This window comes from Lycorma delicatula, chromosome 3 (assembly GCF_047948215.1).
Source record: "Lycorma delicatula isolate Av1 chromosome 3, ASM4794821v1, whole genome shotgun sequence".
Classification (NCBI taxonomy): domain Eukaryota; kingdom Metazoa; phylum Arthropoda; class Insecta; order Hemiptera; family Fulgoridae; genus Lycorma; species Lycorma delicatula.
The window spans coordinates 20,873,570-20,889,298 of NC_134457.1; the positions used below are offsets into that span (position 1 = coordinate 20,873,570).

Here is a 15,729-nt window from a genome sequence, read left to right on the forward strand (position 1 = left end):
TTTACATAAACTATTGCTTGTTTAAGTACTCGAATTATCAGAAATTTTCTTGTTACAAAATTGTGATTCAAATTAAATATAATCTGAGATTAATGTTTGTTAAAACGTCGATTATTCGGACCTCCATATCTGAAACATTTTTCGACTAATTGCGGGGCCTTTTATCCGGAGGTCCCGGGTTCGAATAAAAGGAAATAACTGAAAACCTTAACATTACAGTTTAACGTTGGTTACGTTCCTTTGTTAACTTTGTATACATAGGTTTAAGCGAAAATTTGGTTTCAGTTATTATTTTGTAAAATTAAAAGTTTTCAAATCTGTAAAACATTAATGCTATACTGTCGGTTGTTATTATGAGAGGAGAAACAGTACAGTGTAGGTAATACATTTTAGTTGGCGCGCCAATTTTCATAATTTATTTTGCAGATTTGTTCGGACGTTGTTTGAAGCGACAGAGAAATAACGTGCGTGGCAGAGAACGAAAGCTTATGGAATCTAGCGACATTACAGATGGCGCTGTGATATGCAGTTCAATTTGGATCCTCGTGTCTGCGGTCATTCTTGTTTAACTATTTCTTATACGTTGTTTATTTTGTTTTGGTGTTTAATGACCTTCATTATTAATCGAGGTAAGTTTCTTTATATTAATATTATTTTAATATAGCTTAACATAAGTGTTATTATTTTTGTTTTCTTATCACGTACTGCATTTTCTATTTATAACACCGGCTACATAGTATCCCCCAAAAATAAACAAAAGTTACACGCTTGTTTATAAATTTTAGGTTAATCGGCCGATAAATAATTAACCAAATAAAATAGAAAAAAGAATTATTGCACAATCTAACCGTACCGTACTCGTGGGTTAAGCAAAGTACGGTTAATGTGTAAAAACAATTATTTTAAATCTTTAGTCGTCAGTAATCAGTGTCACACTTTCTATATCCAAGCCGAGAATCGATCCTCGGATCTTCGATATTAAAGACAAGTACTGCTTTGCCATTGATGCGGTGATAGATTCATTTCTAGTTTTACCGATTTCAATTACCTAGTAATATTTGCAGTTTATAAAATAATATTAAGTTTTTAACCTAGAAAAATAATATCGATCAAGTTCATGCCGCTACAACTTTTTAATTAAATTGTACAATTATAAAGATTATTATTTTTTAAGATATTGTAATTAATTTTCATTTTTTTATTCACAAAGATACTAAAAAAAAAGAACAAATCCACTTTAATCAAATCAGACTGTTTTCATGTAACCCGACACAATACTTCAAAAGTAGATAGACAGCGGTACATTTTTTTAGTTTACTACTATTGGGGCAAATGTCAAGTCTCTTTTTGCCCTTTTCCATGACTTTTTTCATTCATAAAAACTATTAATTTTTTAATTTATAAAGAAAAAATCATTAACAAAAGTTTAAAGAAAAGTTTATACTGGATTTACTCGTAAAAATAATACGCATTTTTCATGCAATTAAAATGTTTAATTTGTAACTCGCTAGTTCGATTTTTTTTTACAAAACTGTTGATCATTTTATGAAAAAAAATGATTACGATAACTTTTGTTATTAATTTTGTAAAAGTGCTTTTAAGAAACAATAAATTATATCGGTAGAAAACTATCTGATATAGACTTAATTACTATACATTCCACACAAACTGGAGTCTGTGTATAATACATCGTTTCCTGAAGAAAGAATCCATTAATTTCTCGCATTCTTTCTTGCGATTGTGATAAATATAAACCGTCTCTGGTATAGGAGGTACCAATAAGAATTGCTTTCTCGGATAGTAATGATGCTCGGTATATACAGCCTTCGTTGAGGTGAAAGAAGTGAAGGTGTCATTTGTACGACTGAACATCATTTCCGTTTCAGTAGGTTAGCACCTTGTTACGCGACAACATATGTTAGCTAAGTAAAGTATTTAACGGGAAACGGTTACTTCCTAATTCTTTTTAAAGAATTTGCTAGCCGTAACTCGATTACAAACTGTTTTCGGACATATGTTTGTACGAACCCTTCTTCTTAATTTCAAGCTCTAAAATCGGTTCCCAAATTATTTCTCTTTCCTCCTAAATCATCTTGTGTGTGTTACATATATATTTAATTACACAAATTAAAATATAAAGTAAAAAAAAAAGCAAATATAAAATGTATAGTTTACATTTTATAAAATTACCTTTTTAAAAACATCATTTATGATAAAATAATTTCTTCACTAAAAGTCTTAATAAAGTTTGTAAATTCGATGCGACGATCAACTTGAACGTTTAAAAAATTTAGACGGGATTACTCTCCTGTTACAGTGAGAAATATAATTTTTGTATTTACGAAATAATTTCATAGAATCGATACACATACATAAAAAAATATGTCAGAGATTCGAATTAAATTTGATTTGGCTATATTTATTCCTTATAATATTTAACAGAACTACGATTTTGCATAAATATCGTGGAGGTTGGAAATTGAAAGCGCCCTGGAGAAGTTAGATCCGATAAGAAATTATTATCCACTATAGTGCATCTTCGGTAAGAAATTAAATGATCTTTATACCCTTCAAAATTTACGCGCTCACACGCACCCACAGAGAGAATGTTAGAGAATTTTCGCGCTGTCTGGGACAGAGTGAGGTTTAAGAGACGGGGTGATGATAGTGATTGTGATGTTTTATTACTTTCCAAGAGCGACTCTTATTTTGATAATCGTATTCTCTAAATAAGTATATAATTTCGTACCAAATTCTTACGGTATTTTGTATTTCACTTTTATTCGTTTCTGAAATATTAAATTTCGTATTTTAAAATGCTTGAAATTTATCGGACACCAGAATTGCAGGTAGTACAGGTAGACAGAAAGTTCTATGTTCAAATTTCGGTCAGAATTGGCTTTTTTATACGCTTTATTAAAATTTGAAATAAAAGTAAGTGACGAACTGAATGTGGGTCTATTGCCCATACAAATAAATAAATATAAAAATGTATTAGGTATTAATACGTGTTAGGAAATAGCATTAATAAAGATTACGAGGTCGAATTGTAAATAAAACTGGAAAAATTTTATCTGTTATTATGTAATATTTTTTTTTTGTAAATTACTTTACAAAACTGATAAATTTAATCGTAATATTTTTAAAAAAATTATTAAAATTAAGGGAGATTAATTATTATTTTAAATAAAATGTAATAATAGAGATATAAAATGATCGACAAATCTTGATTTAATTTAATTTATATCGAACGTCTATATAAGAAATATATTAGGGATATTAACTTTGTTATTCGACCGCAATACACACACACGTACGCACATTTACGGTTGATTTGAATTGTTGTACCATCGCGTGACCAGTACTGTCCGAGGGTAGCCAATCAGAGTGAAGTTAGCCACCTGCATTGTTTCACCCCCCCTCTCACCGCTCCCGTCTACGCATTAGTCAGACTGACAGTTGGTTTTACTAGTTGCGTCATCCCAAAAAAAATTAAACAAAAAATAATTACCTCTGACAGCATATGAACGATACAATTTTATAAATTATTGTTTTATTTTATCATTGCCTATCGAACAATTGTTTTTCTATTAAAGCATTTATTATTATAACAAATTTACTTATTACTTTTATTTTATTTATATTTACAATTACATTTTTATTTTATTTTTTTTATTAAACACTCTCTTTTATCATAATGTGAATTTTTTAAATCTAGCACAAATTATGTATTACAGTAAATAAATCTGTACCTTCAAAACTTTTTTTTTTGTTTAGCCTCCGGTAAAAACAAAAAAAAAAAAAAATATCAACTCTTATTATTAAAAACAAAACGGAACAAAATTTAACAGAAAACAAATGAATTTATGAAAATTAAAAACAACTTTTTAGTGTAATAAATTTAGATCGCAAACAACAAATTGATTTGTAGAATTTAATAATCTTCGTGAGAGTAGTACACTTCGCAGCACTCGTGTTTCATCTGAACGCCGACCGTTACAAGCTGATGAACAGAAAAAAATTCTTCAAGTAGTACAGTTTAGTTCCAAAACGAGCACGCGAAGAATTTCTACGCTACTCGACATTCTACAAAGTACAGTACGGAGGACATTACACGCTCAAGGACTGAATCCTTGTCACGGCCAGAAAATACAACACCTCAAGCTTGGTGACCGTGCCGGAAGAGTTTTTTCAGCGGGTTAACATAATTACTTTTAAATCTCGTTCGTACTATCTTCGGACGAAGCTAGTTGTATCCGTAACGGCGTAAACAACACGTGAAATTCACATCGGTGGTGTGAAGAAAACCACACGCTCCAGTCGGATCAAATTTCCAGCCGTAATTTTCGGTGAACGTTTGATGCGGAACGATCGACAACAAATTAGGCCCTTTCTTACTAGAACGTATTACGGGGAGAAATTTTTTAATTTTTGCTTGAAAATTTGTCATCGTAGAAACAAATCGAAATGTATTATCGAATTGATGGAGTACCGACCCGTTTCCCGAATAAAGTAAGACGGTTTTTAGATGAAAAATTTACCGGTATATGGACTGGATGTAGAGGGCTGGTAAATTGTCCGAGTAGATCGCTGAACCTTAAAACCCTTAGATTATTGTTTACGGGCACGGATGAAATGAGAGGTGTAGAAGCAAAGAGTAGATGCACGTGACGAACGAACTGATCGCTTGCATTCTGTCCTCATCAAGGAACGTCAAGGAAACGAGTTGAAAAGTAGTGCATCGATGTCAACGGTGGAATTTTCCAACATTTATTTTAAATTTAAAAAAAAATAAATAAACCACAGTGAGTATTTTTTTTTTAAAGTAAATTAAAACTATTATTTTAATTTTTCAAAGGTTAAACATATTTTACTAAATAAAAAAAGAAAACTGTTGATTTTACTTTTACAAATCCTTAAAGTTTTTTTTCCATAGAGTATATTACAACGATTCTCAGAATTAAACTCTACAAGTTTGTTTAACAAAGTTATTCTACTTCAAACCTAAAAAACGTGTTTTTCGTTACTGAACGTTTCTGTTCTACGCTGGATATCGTGAAAATAAGGGATGACAGTTCTGGGGTTTTTTTTCTATTTTTCAGGTCAAAAAACAAGAAACCATCAGTTTTACCCCTTATATAACGCCTTAAAAATTTCAGTATGACTTATTTCACCGGGGAACTGAAATCCGAGCGAAATCTATGCTAGCCGCAAATTTACAAAGAAGCGTTTTCGGACATATGTTTGTACGTGAACTTTTTCCTTTATTTCAAAATCTAGAATCGGTTCCGAAATTATTTCCTTTTCCTCCTAAATCATCCTGTATTTACGATAAATAAAATAGAACTGATAGTTACCGTTTATTTAATGTTCCATTTCTGACAAACCTCAAATCAGGTGACTTTATTATTAATGTAAAAGTACACGTTAAAACAATCGCACGCGCGCGCATAGAAATTTGATATCAAATATCGCTAAATATTTAAAATTAAATAAATAAAACGAATGAAGATTGTAACAACGGAAAAAGAACTGCTTCCCCTGTTACATTGAAAGTCGTCGGTTGAATTGCGCCTAGTTATGGTAAACGTATTACAAAACAATCAAAACGTAATTAATAGCTGAACCGACTTAAAAGCGAAAAATAAAATTAATTACTCGATTTCTGTAGCCGACCGGTAGCGTCTCGGCCGTTCATTCAGAGTACCGGGTTCTAATCTCGGCCAGACACTGTATTCTTCATACGCTAACAATTTCCATTTTAAGTTCCCACCTTAGAAGTGTCTTTGTAAGCTTCTGCGGTGAATTAATTCATCGAACGAAAAAAAAATAAATGAACGATAAACATTGTATAGATAGATGATAACAGCGACTGATTCAGTCATCGTGCTATCAGGAAGTTGTCTAATGTTTGACGTAGCAGAACTGCGGTTCAAATTCAGTTTTCTGTAGAGAGATATTCAACATTCATAGTGAATCGATATAGATGATATCATATGATAAAAAATGTCACTCCCTTACCGTGAAACAAACCGAGTATTAATAAAATAAAAGCTACACACTACCGCACTACACTATCTGATTGTTCTGTCGCCTAAAGTTATTCACCTACTCAATCGAGATGTGAAAGTAAAAGAAACCCCTACAAACTTTTCTTTTGGGGTTTAATTAAATTAATAAATAATTTTTTTATTCAGATTAGTGTAGAATAATATATTATATAAGAGTATATAATACTCGGGAACGCGTAAATACGATATTTCATTAATAAAAAAAGGAACTGTGCCGGCATTTGTGTGGATGGATCAAGGGAAACCGTGGTAAAACCTTAATCAGATCGGCTTGACAAATTTCACTATAGATTACAAAATAAAATTAGATGCGAAGTCCATAAATATAAAAACAGATCAAATAATATAGAGATAAATAAATTAAGCGACTAAATATAAAATAATTCACAATTTAGAAGGCGTTAATGAAAATTATTTGTATTTGTTTACACAGTGAACAGGATACGGGAAATTGAGGTTTTTTTTTATAATTTAAAAATTATCGACAGTAATATTGTTTATGTAGAATGAAATAATTTAATTGTTTTTTAAATAAACAACCGATTTTAATTTTTTTTCAAACTGTTCAGTAACGGAAGCATAATATAATGCGGGAAATGTACACATCGTTTGTCTTTTAACCGTGATTTCTCATAAACTACTAAAAATACAGTTCTCAAACCAATTTCTTTCGATTTTTTACTTCAGATTTCGCAACGAAAAGAAAAACCGTCGCGTTTACTCTTTTATTTGGATCTCGATATACTTTCAGTACTGCATAATTTTTATAGAAAAAACGTCATTTGACAAAGGGGTTCAAATCTGACTCGAATTTTATTACTCGATATTTAAAAATATTTCGCGATTGTACTCTAAATATCAATGGCGTATTTGAAATAAAAATCATTCGAGAGGAAATCTGGGGAAGTTATGCGACCATTTACTAGTTTTGATTTTACTCAAAAAAAAAAAAAAAAAAATTACAAAAATATATAAATAAAGTATAATTTTTTATAAGAATAGAATAAAATAAGCGGACTGTGAATTTCTTATTCTGTAGTCTTCAATTAGCCATTATTTCTAATTGTGATGCACGGCTTACACACACAACTTAATTAAAATATTTATTATTTTATTTAAGTATATTTATTCGTTTACTTAATTCAATGATTCTAACTAAAGCGCGCGCGCATACCGTATTTAATTTGCATACCGTCATGTGTGACGGTACTAGCTGCAACAGTCGGCATTAACTTATGTAATTTCACAAGTTACACAGAACAAATTTCGCTTACACCGTCGGCAGATTGTTGCAGATGTGAGGCTTAACGCACCAGGTACTAAATTAACCGGGCGATCGAGTTCGAGACCCGGCCAGTCCGAATTATTTTTTTTACACTTTAAATATTATTTAATTTTCCGCTCACCTTTGACGTCACAATATACTCGTATAGCAGTAGTTTAGAGCATTTTTTGGGGTGGAGGTGCGATTTCGCAAATATTTTTATTTTTAAGAAAAATACGACTTTAATTAGGTGAAATCTCGAGATACTGAGGGTGCCCTTCAGCCCTACAGGCTTCGCCCTTCAGCTTTTAAGTTCAAAATTTAACGCATCAATGCCCGATATATAGAAATAATCCTACCATCTTTGATCAAAATAGGTCCGGTTGATCTGGTCGAAGATTTAGAGGCCAACACCGAACTCGCACACTCGTACATACGAACATTAACAGTCGGAAAATTTGGGTTCCGTAGATGCGAAAAGTCAAGATCCGGCGAAAATCGCATATGCCCAAATTGGACAGATTACTATACTTTTTCCTTCTAGAGCTACAGCTCTATTATAGCGTTATTTAGACGGGAAAGTAAAAGAACCGCTCAAGATTTTCCTGGATAGATCAAGGGAAATCATGATAAATACATAACCGTGATAAATTCATGACAATGAGTGTCACAAAATATTTAATTAAATTAAAAAAAAAAAATTAAAATCAGTTAAAAATTGTATTAATACTAAAAAAAAAACACAACCTCAGGCGATTTAGTACAATTTATTAACACAGCATCGAATTGTATTTACTATATATAACCTATCAGCCAAAATGTTCCGTTGAATCGCTTAAAACTTTACTTTAATATTTACTGTAGAGATATCCTTCGTAAGTTAGATCCACGTGTGGATGTCTGTTGCGTATGGAAAAATTATGCAAACCATAGAGTGTTTATATAAGAACTGTTTGATTTCAAGTACGATTTAAACGGCATTATATAAGGTAGTATAACTTACTTACTGTACATTAGTGTCTACTCTTAACGGTTAGATTCTGCAGTTTTTCTTGGTGTACTTCGATATATGTACCATTCGTTGCTCTGCAAATATCCAGACTGTAATCCGGCTCTTCTCACGTACTCGTCAGGATGTCGAGTGTAATGTATGCTACCGTCGCATTGCAACAACCCTCTTCTGTAGATGGTTGATGTCGCGGATTTTCTCCGAATAATGATTTTTACATGCCCTCCCAAAAATAAATCTAATGGGGGTTTAGGTTCGTTGGTGGCCGTGCGATCAGCCCTCCTCTTCCATTCTGCTTGTTTTGAAACCGGTGTATAATGCAGCATGGACACGGTTGCTGTAATACCGCAGAGCGCCATCTAGCCGATAGAAAATTAATCCGTTTTACTTCCTTGTACGAAGTAAAGGAAGTAAAAAGTATTTGAGCTAAATTTCAACTTTCAGTGGTTAATGGGTTCACATAAATTCGGTATTAAAGCAGGTAATGAAAAAAAAATTACAAAATGTAAAATTATAAATAAATATTCATTTTCATTATTTTAGCTGAGAATAAAGATATCAAAGATTAAATTCCACGGAAAACTAAATGAACTGTTCCGGCATTTGCCCTCTTGTATCAAGGGAAACCGTGGCAAAACCTTGATAAGAACAGCCTAACAATGTTTATGTCTACGACACATTATCAGATTACAGGCTTATAACATAGTAGAAACGACTTATACATTACGATAATATTACAATTTTAATTATAATAAATCTTTATGATTTATAAATTTCTTCCACGTCTGATATCCATCCTTTCTCCCTGAAAAAAGAAATAAAAAATTATCTAATAATAACAACAATCTACAATCTCGTATCAGTAAAATATATCGAAAGGTTTTCACCTGTTACACCCGTCTTCAGGAGAATATAGAAAGAATGGAGTAAAAAAAAACACATTATGTGTTACGGTGGTTCATTAAAAGCACGAGTATATTACTTCAATTCTAACGATCGATTATGAATACATTTTTGATAAAATATTAAAAAAGTCTTATATAATATAAGGAAAATTACAATGAATGTAATCGATATGTGGATTAACAGTATAAAATTTCTTTGAACAATGAACTCAAACATAGAAATTTACAATTATGTAATCTATTCTGATCGGTTCCAGATAAAAATCTAAACAGTATTTTGATACTGTGTACTGATATTTGTCATATATATATATATATATATATATATATATATATATATATGTATTTCTGGGTTTTGCAACAAAAAAAAAACACATCAGTTATTTTCCAGTTATAAATAAATCAAAAAATTATTGTGCTTTAATGAGCAAATATCGTTTACTATGCTTAATTTACAAAATGTATGAACAGAATATTGCCTTTCATACGAGTGACGTAAACAAACAAATCGTTTTCAACTCTAGATGAGGGAGATTAAAATTTAATGAATCAATTTTTATTTTTTAACTAATTTTTCTTCTGCTACCTCTTTAGGCTACCTAATGATGGCATAGAGACCTGCAGTCTGGTCTTTGGAACTGTTGCTAATTGTAATCTTAGTTAGCAGTCAATTTACTGTTAAAGCTAAATATTTAAAACTTATATTTAGGTATAAAATAGATAATAGCGTAGATAGGGCTATTATTCCCTTAGTCAAATGTATGTAGACTACTCTTGCATCGATTTAAAATACCAAATTTGGCCTTATAATTGGTAAAATAAAATAAAGTTAAACGTAGTCAGGGATGGACTCCCCTTTTATGACTAGACTAATTTACTGTAACAACTCTTCTTTTAGCTGCGCGATTACAATTGCGGTCGATGTCTATACACCGTTATGGTCACAAGCAAGAATTTAGCCATCGAAAGTATCTACCTTCACAAAAAATAGACTAGTTGGCTGTAGTTGAATGAATTGACAGATTCTTGTACATTCAATCCACCAGTATGGCTTACACCATAAGGGCTCACCGTTAATGACAGATCATTTTTCCTCTTGGCTTTGAAGTTTCAAGATGTTACTTTAGCATCCAAGAAAGTTTATTTAAATGAGTTAATTAAATCTTGTATTCTGATGAGTAAATAATAATAATATATTATATACTTTATATACATCGCATCTCTTTTCCGTTAGATTCCAAAATGTGTGTTATAGTTATGATACCGAAGAAAGCAGGAGCAGATAAACGTGAAGAATACAGTAAAATTAGCTTAACTAGTCATGCATCAAAAATCTTAACTAGAATTCTGTGCATAAGAATTGAAAGGAGAGTAGAAGCAGTGTTAGCAGAAAACCAGTTTGGTTTCAGGAAAAGTATAGGGACAAGGGAAGCAATTTTAGCATACAGATTAACAGTAGAAGGAAGATTAAAGAAAAACAAACCTGCATACGTGGCATTTATAGACTTGGAAAACGCATTTGATAACGTAAACTGGAATAAAATGTTCTGCATTTTAAAAAATTTAGGTTTCAATTACAGAGATAGAAGAAAAATTGCTAACATTTATAGGAACCAAACAACAACAGTAATAATTGAAGAACATAAGAAAGAAGCTGTAATAAAAAAGGGAGTTCGACAAGGATGTTCCCTATTCCTGTTACTTTTTAATCTTTTCATAGAACTAGCAGTAAATAATATTAAAGAACAATTTAGATCCGGAGTAACAGTACAAGGTGAAAACATAAAGATGCTACGATTTGTTGATGACATGGTAATTATGGCCGAGAGTAAAAAAGATTTAGAAGAAACAATGAACGATTTGGAAGAAGTTTTACACATGAACATAACAAGAGCAAAACAAAAGTAATGAAATGTAGTAGAAATATTGTAGATGGACCACTGAATATGGAAGAGAAAAGATTATGGACGTAGAAGAATTTTGTTATCTGGGAAGTAGAATTACTAAAGATGGGCAAAGCAGGAGCGATATAAAATGCCGAATAGCACAGATGAAATGAGCTTTTATTCAGAAATATAATTTGTTTACATCATAAATTAATTTCAACGTCAGAAAAAGATTTTTGAAAGTATATGTTTGGAGCATAACTTTATATGGAAGTGAAACTTGGACAATCAGAGTACCTGAAAAGAAAAGATTAGAAGATTTTGAAATGTTGTGCTGTAGGAGAATGTTAAAAATCAGATTGGTGGATAAGTGACAAATGAAAAGGTGTTGCGACAAATTGATGAAGAAAGAAGCATTTGGAAAAATTTAATTAAAAGAAGAGACATATATATATATATAAATATATATAATTTTTTATGACCACATAATAAGAACATTTTGGTCAGCCATTATCAAAGTCTCTTTGATGGGACTGTTTGAGCCTTGCGTTCCTGCCAGTACTTTTTAATAAGTTCTGTTCTTTGTGCCCTTTCTAGTGTTAAAAATGTTCGTGTTGTATGTTTTTCTGGCGAGTGTGAAGCAGGCGTCTTTGTTTTTGATTTTCTTGTTTAATTTTATCTTAATGTGGTGTCTTCTGGTGTAAGACAGTTTCCTTAAGATCCTCTCTTATTCCCTTATTCCTCCAATCCACCTGCATCCTGTTATGGTGTTTTTGTAGTAGAGATTGTACTATACTAGCTGTCTCAGAAGACTTGAATCTTCTGATTCAAGAAGATTACTACAGTTAAATTTTGGAGTAATAAATTGTAAAGTAATGATACATAAAAAAATTAGCAAAATTTCTCATAACTTTTCATTTGTTAAAAATAAATATTTTGTTAATAGTTATTAATTATGATTCTGGCCATTTAAAAATATTCTGCTGTTGCTTGCTGTAAGGTATTTCTATGCAATTTATTCAACTTCCACAATAAAAATATATAAATGACATTGAGTATTTATCGTTTTCCATAATTTATTTTAGTGTTCTATTATAATGTTAGTTAATAATAATATACTGAATGTTCAAAAATTTGAACGTATTGAGAATTCAAATTATCTATGTCCTGATTTGTTTGATTTATTAACTGTACATAATTTTTTGTTTTTAATTAAACATTAATGTCTTTTTTCTTTTTCGAAAGTATTATGTATTATTTTTAAATTTATCTATTAGGTTAAATCGATTACATTTATTATCAAATTATTGAATTTGTAACAAAATTATTGAAAATAATGAATGGTATAATAAAAAATAATGTTAATTCCTGAATTTAAAAATTATAAAATTCATTTACAAACATAAAAAATACCTAATTATTAGTCAGAAGTGATCCATTAGTGAAAAAAAACCTAAGTATTAAGTGTATTGATTTTTATGTATATGCTTGATGTTGCATCTTTGGTATTTATGTATGTATTTTGTGTGTTTTATTAATCATGTTTTCATTCATGTATTATGTAGGTGAGTACTCAGGTCGGGGGTTATGTTGTATTGTTGTGAATTTTATTGTTTTATTTTTGCATATTATGTGTTTGTCATAGTATTTTTTAGTATATTATGTACAATTCTCTAAAAGGGTATTTTCGGTCTTTATATGTAACAAATTACTTTCAGGAGTATGTTAAGTAGTCTACACACACACACACACACACACACACACACACACACACACACACACACACACACACACACACACACACACACACACACACACACACACACACACACATACACACACACACACACACATACATACATACATACATACATGCATACACACACACACATACACACACACATACACACACACACACACACACACACACACACACACACACACATACACACACACACACACACACACACACACACACTCACACACACACACACACACACATATATTGTGGAGTGTAAGATTATTTCAGTGTATGAAATTGCACTGAGCAACTAATTGCAATTGTGTGGCCAATAATGTCAGTATGGCTGTTTTGCATAGGTGGCGACCTCTCACTGGGTGGGGACTGACTAATGCTTCAAAAGTGGGTCCGATCCACGGTCAGTACAATTGCAAAAAGAAAAAAAGCAAATAGATCTGTGTTACTTTCAAAATCATAAAATCATTAGTTCGGAGCATCTGTGTAAACAGTTAAAACTGTGAATAATAAATACTGTTGTTTATATAACTATCATAATTATTCAATAAGTCTTCTTGAAAGTGCATTTTTGAATAAAAAATTCGGTGATAAGATTAATGTTTTAAAGGGTTAAAAAACACCTAAAATTTATTACCACCTTATTAAGTAATTAATACAGTAATTAATCGTGAAAATTATTACAAGTGAGTTTAACAGTTCGAAAGTGGCCAAAATTTTAATAAAAATATTTAAAGTTAAAATTGGCTGAATGTTTCAAAATAAATTGATTTGATAATTAACATGGGGGGAATGGATGATCGATCAAAGTTTCAGTTATAATTGCGAAATCATAGATCAATGAAATTATTCAAGAAGACAGACAAATTATAGAAAAATGTTTTGATGGAATTAGTAAGATAAAATTAGTAAAGATAAACCGCATAAGAATGTCCCTCTGCTCTAACCACACTAGAGTCCTATTTTGGGTTTGCACCATATCCGTTTTGTTGAACACTACCCTTGTCTCCACTCATAGCTGTTTGCTTAGCAGCTATATCTGCCACCAGCCGGAAAGAGTACCTCTGATCAGCTCTCCTTGCGACATACTTGGCAACCTTCTGAGAAGGCATTTACCCACTGCATTGATTGCCAAGTCAAGCTTTGTCACCGCGTTAATCTTAAGCAACGCTCGATAACACTCGAGCTTTGCAGTCTTCTCCCTTTGTGGAATTTATAACCATGACAAAACTACACTGCTCATTCATCTCTATCCCATCACCAAGCAATACCTCAGACCTGGTATTCTCTGCTAGAACCAGACTTGCTCTCAGCTTACCTTCAGACTCTATCTAACTGTCTAATTACCCTGCAGGCATCCAACACCACCTTGGAGTTGATTTTTAGACAAAAATGGATCAAAAGAATAATTTTCATTTGATCGTACAATAAAATGCAAAACTTCATTCAAATGTACGTTGAAATACCACTGTAAAACATGAGTGAGATTTGATTACAGCTTACCAATAGAATTAAATAAATCAGATTTCACATATGAAGGGAAATTAAACATTATCCAATTGACAGAGGTTTATTACATGTATTAATTTTATAATAAAGCGAAGGAAGAATAGTCAAGATAGTATGAGCTAGATTAAAAACTTAAAGAACTGCACCTTCAGAATTTTTAACTAAGTATAAACTGGTGATAGCAAGAGAAGCTGGTGCTTCGCTGCTGTTGGTAGGCTTGACGAAGATAATTTGCTGAAGACGATGTTGACCGGCGAAATATCATGGTGAGAAGTGGCTGCCTTGGTTTAAGGTATCCTCAAAACCAAGATGGCACAGGAATTATGGCACGAGGGCTAGCCTTCATATGATGGATGGTGAGGGGACAGCCTGTACAAGGAAGTGGTTGAGGGCTCCCTTGGGGTCGTCACTACTGTCAAGGTGGGCAGGACTCTCCAACCCATCGGATTGGGGCCGACAATGACCTGATCTATAGTGTTGCTGACATTGTATCTAGACAGCGACCTCCTCCTCTTATTGTGGTGCTGTAGATCGAACCCCGGACCCCTACTATACCGGTCACTTCACAAGTGAATAGATGTAGAAAGGAAGAAGTTCCACTGTGAACGGAGGCTACATTATCGTGGATAATGTGTTCTGCCAAAGCATGCATGGTGGGCAGGATAGGGATAGCCTACGCATGGAGGTGGTTAGGGGCCATTGGGTCGCTGCCACTGGTGATATGTGTAAGACTCCCAACACCGCCCTGTGTGTATAAAGGCCTGCGAAATTATAAAAATTGAAATAGTCGAATGTTTCTTAAAAAGATGTATCTTATTAAAAATAAATTAAAAGTAATAAAAATTAAAAATTTTAAAACCATAAAGAAAGAGAAATAATGAATTAAAAGAAAACATTAAAAATCATATAGGTGAAAAAGAAGTTCAAACTTATTTCTCCTAAAAAGCTTGCACTCCTTTGTCCAATATTAAAAAAAATAAATTAAAATAATGCAGTATTGTAACCATTCTTTTTACAAGTTTGTTGTGCCTTCTGACAAAATGAAAAATATAATGTTCAATAGGGTCAGTTCTTGCCTTCCAAAGGCATTTAACTCCCTTTTAATTGAAAACTGAAAGATTGATTTTTAAAACTATTCTTATTTCAGTTTTATCATAATTGTGGGCCAGTAAAAAATTACATTAAGGTTCAGGCTTAAGGTTCTAAAATGTTTTTGATAGTTTGATGAAAATGTTTGTGTTAAAATTAAATTAAAAACTTGAGAGCAATTAACTTAATAATTGTGGTGTACATGTCCATTGCCATAAACAGATGCCTAATTAATGGAAA

The 15,729-nt window shown here is 31.8% G+C and overlaps 1 long non-coding RNA gene across 1 annotated transcript in view; it reads left to right on the forward strand.

The window, feature by feature from the left end:
• The first annotated feature begins 387 nt into the window (after nucleotides 1-387).
• Nucleotides 388-15,729, forward strand: part of LOC142321431 (uncharacterized) — a 53,163-nt gene continuing 37,821 nt past the window's right edge. The window contains exon 1 of the long non-coding RNA XR_012755629.1: nucleotides 388-629. This is a non-coding gene — a long non-coding RNA (uncharacterized LOC142321431). The remainder of the gene's footprint in view (nucleotides 630-15,729) is intronic.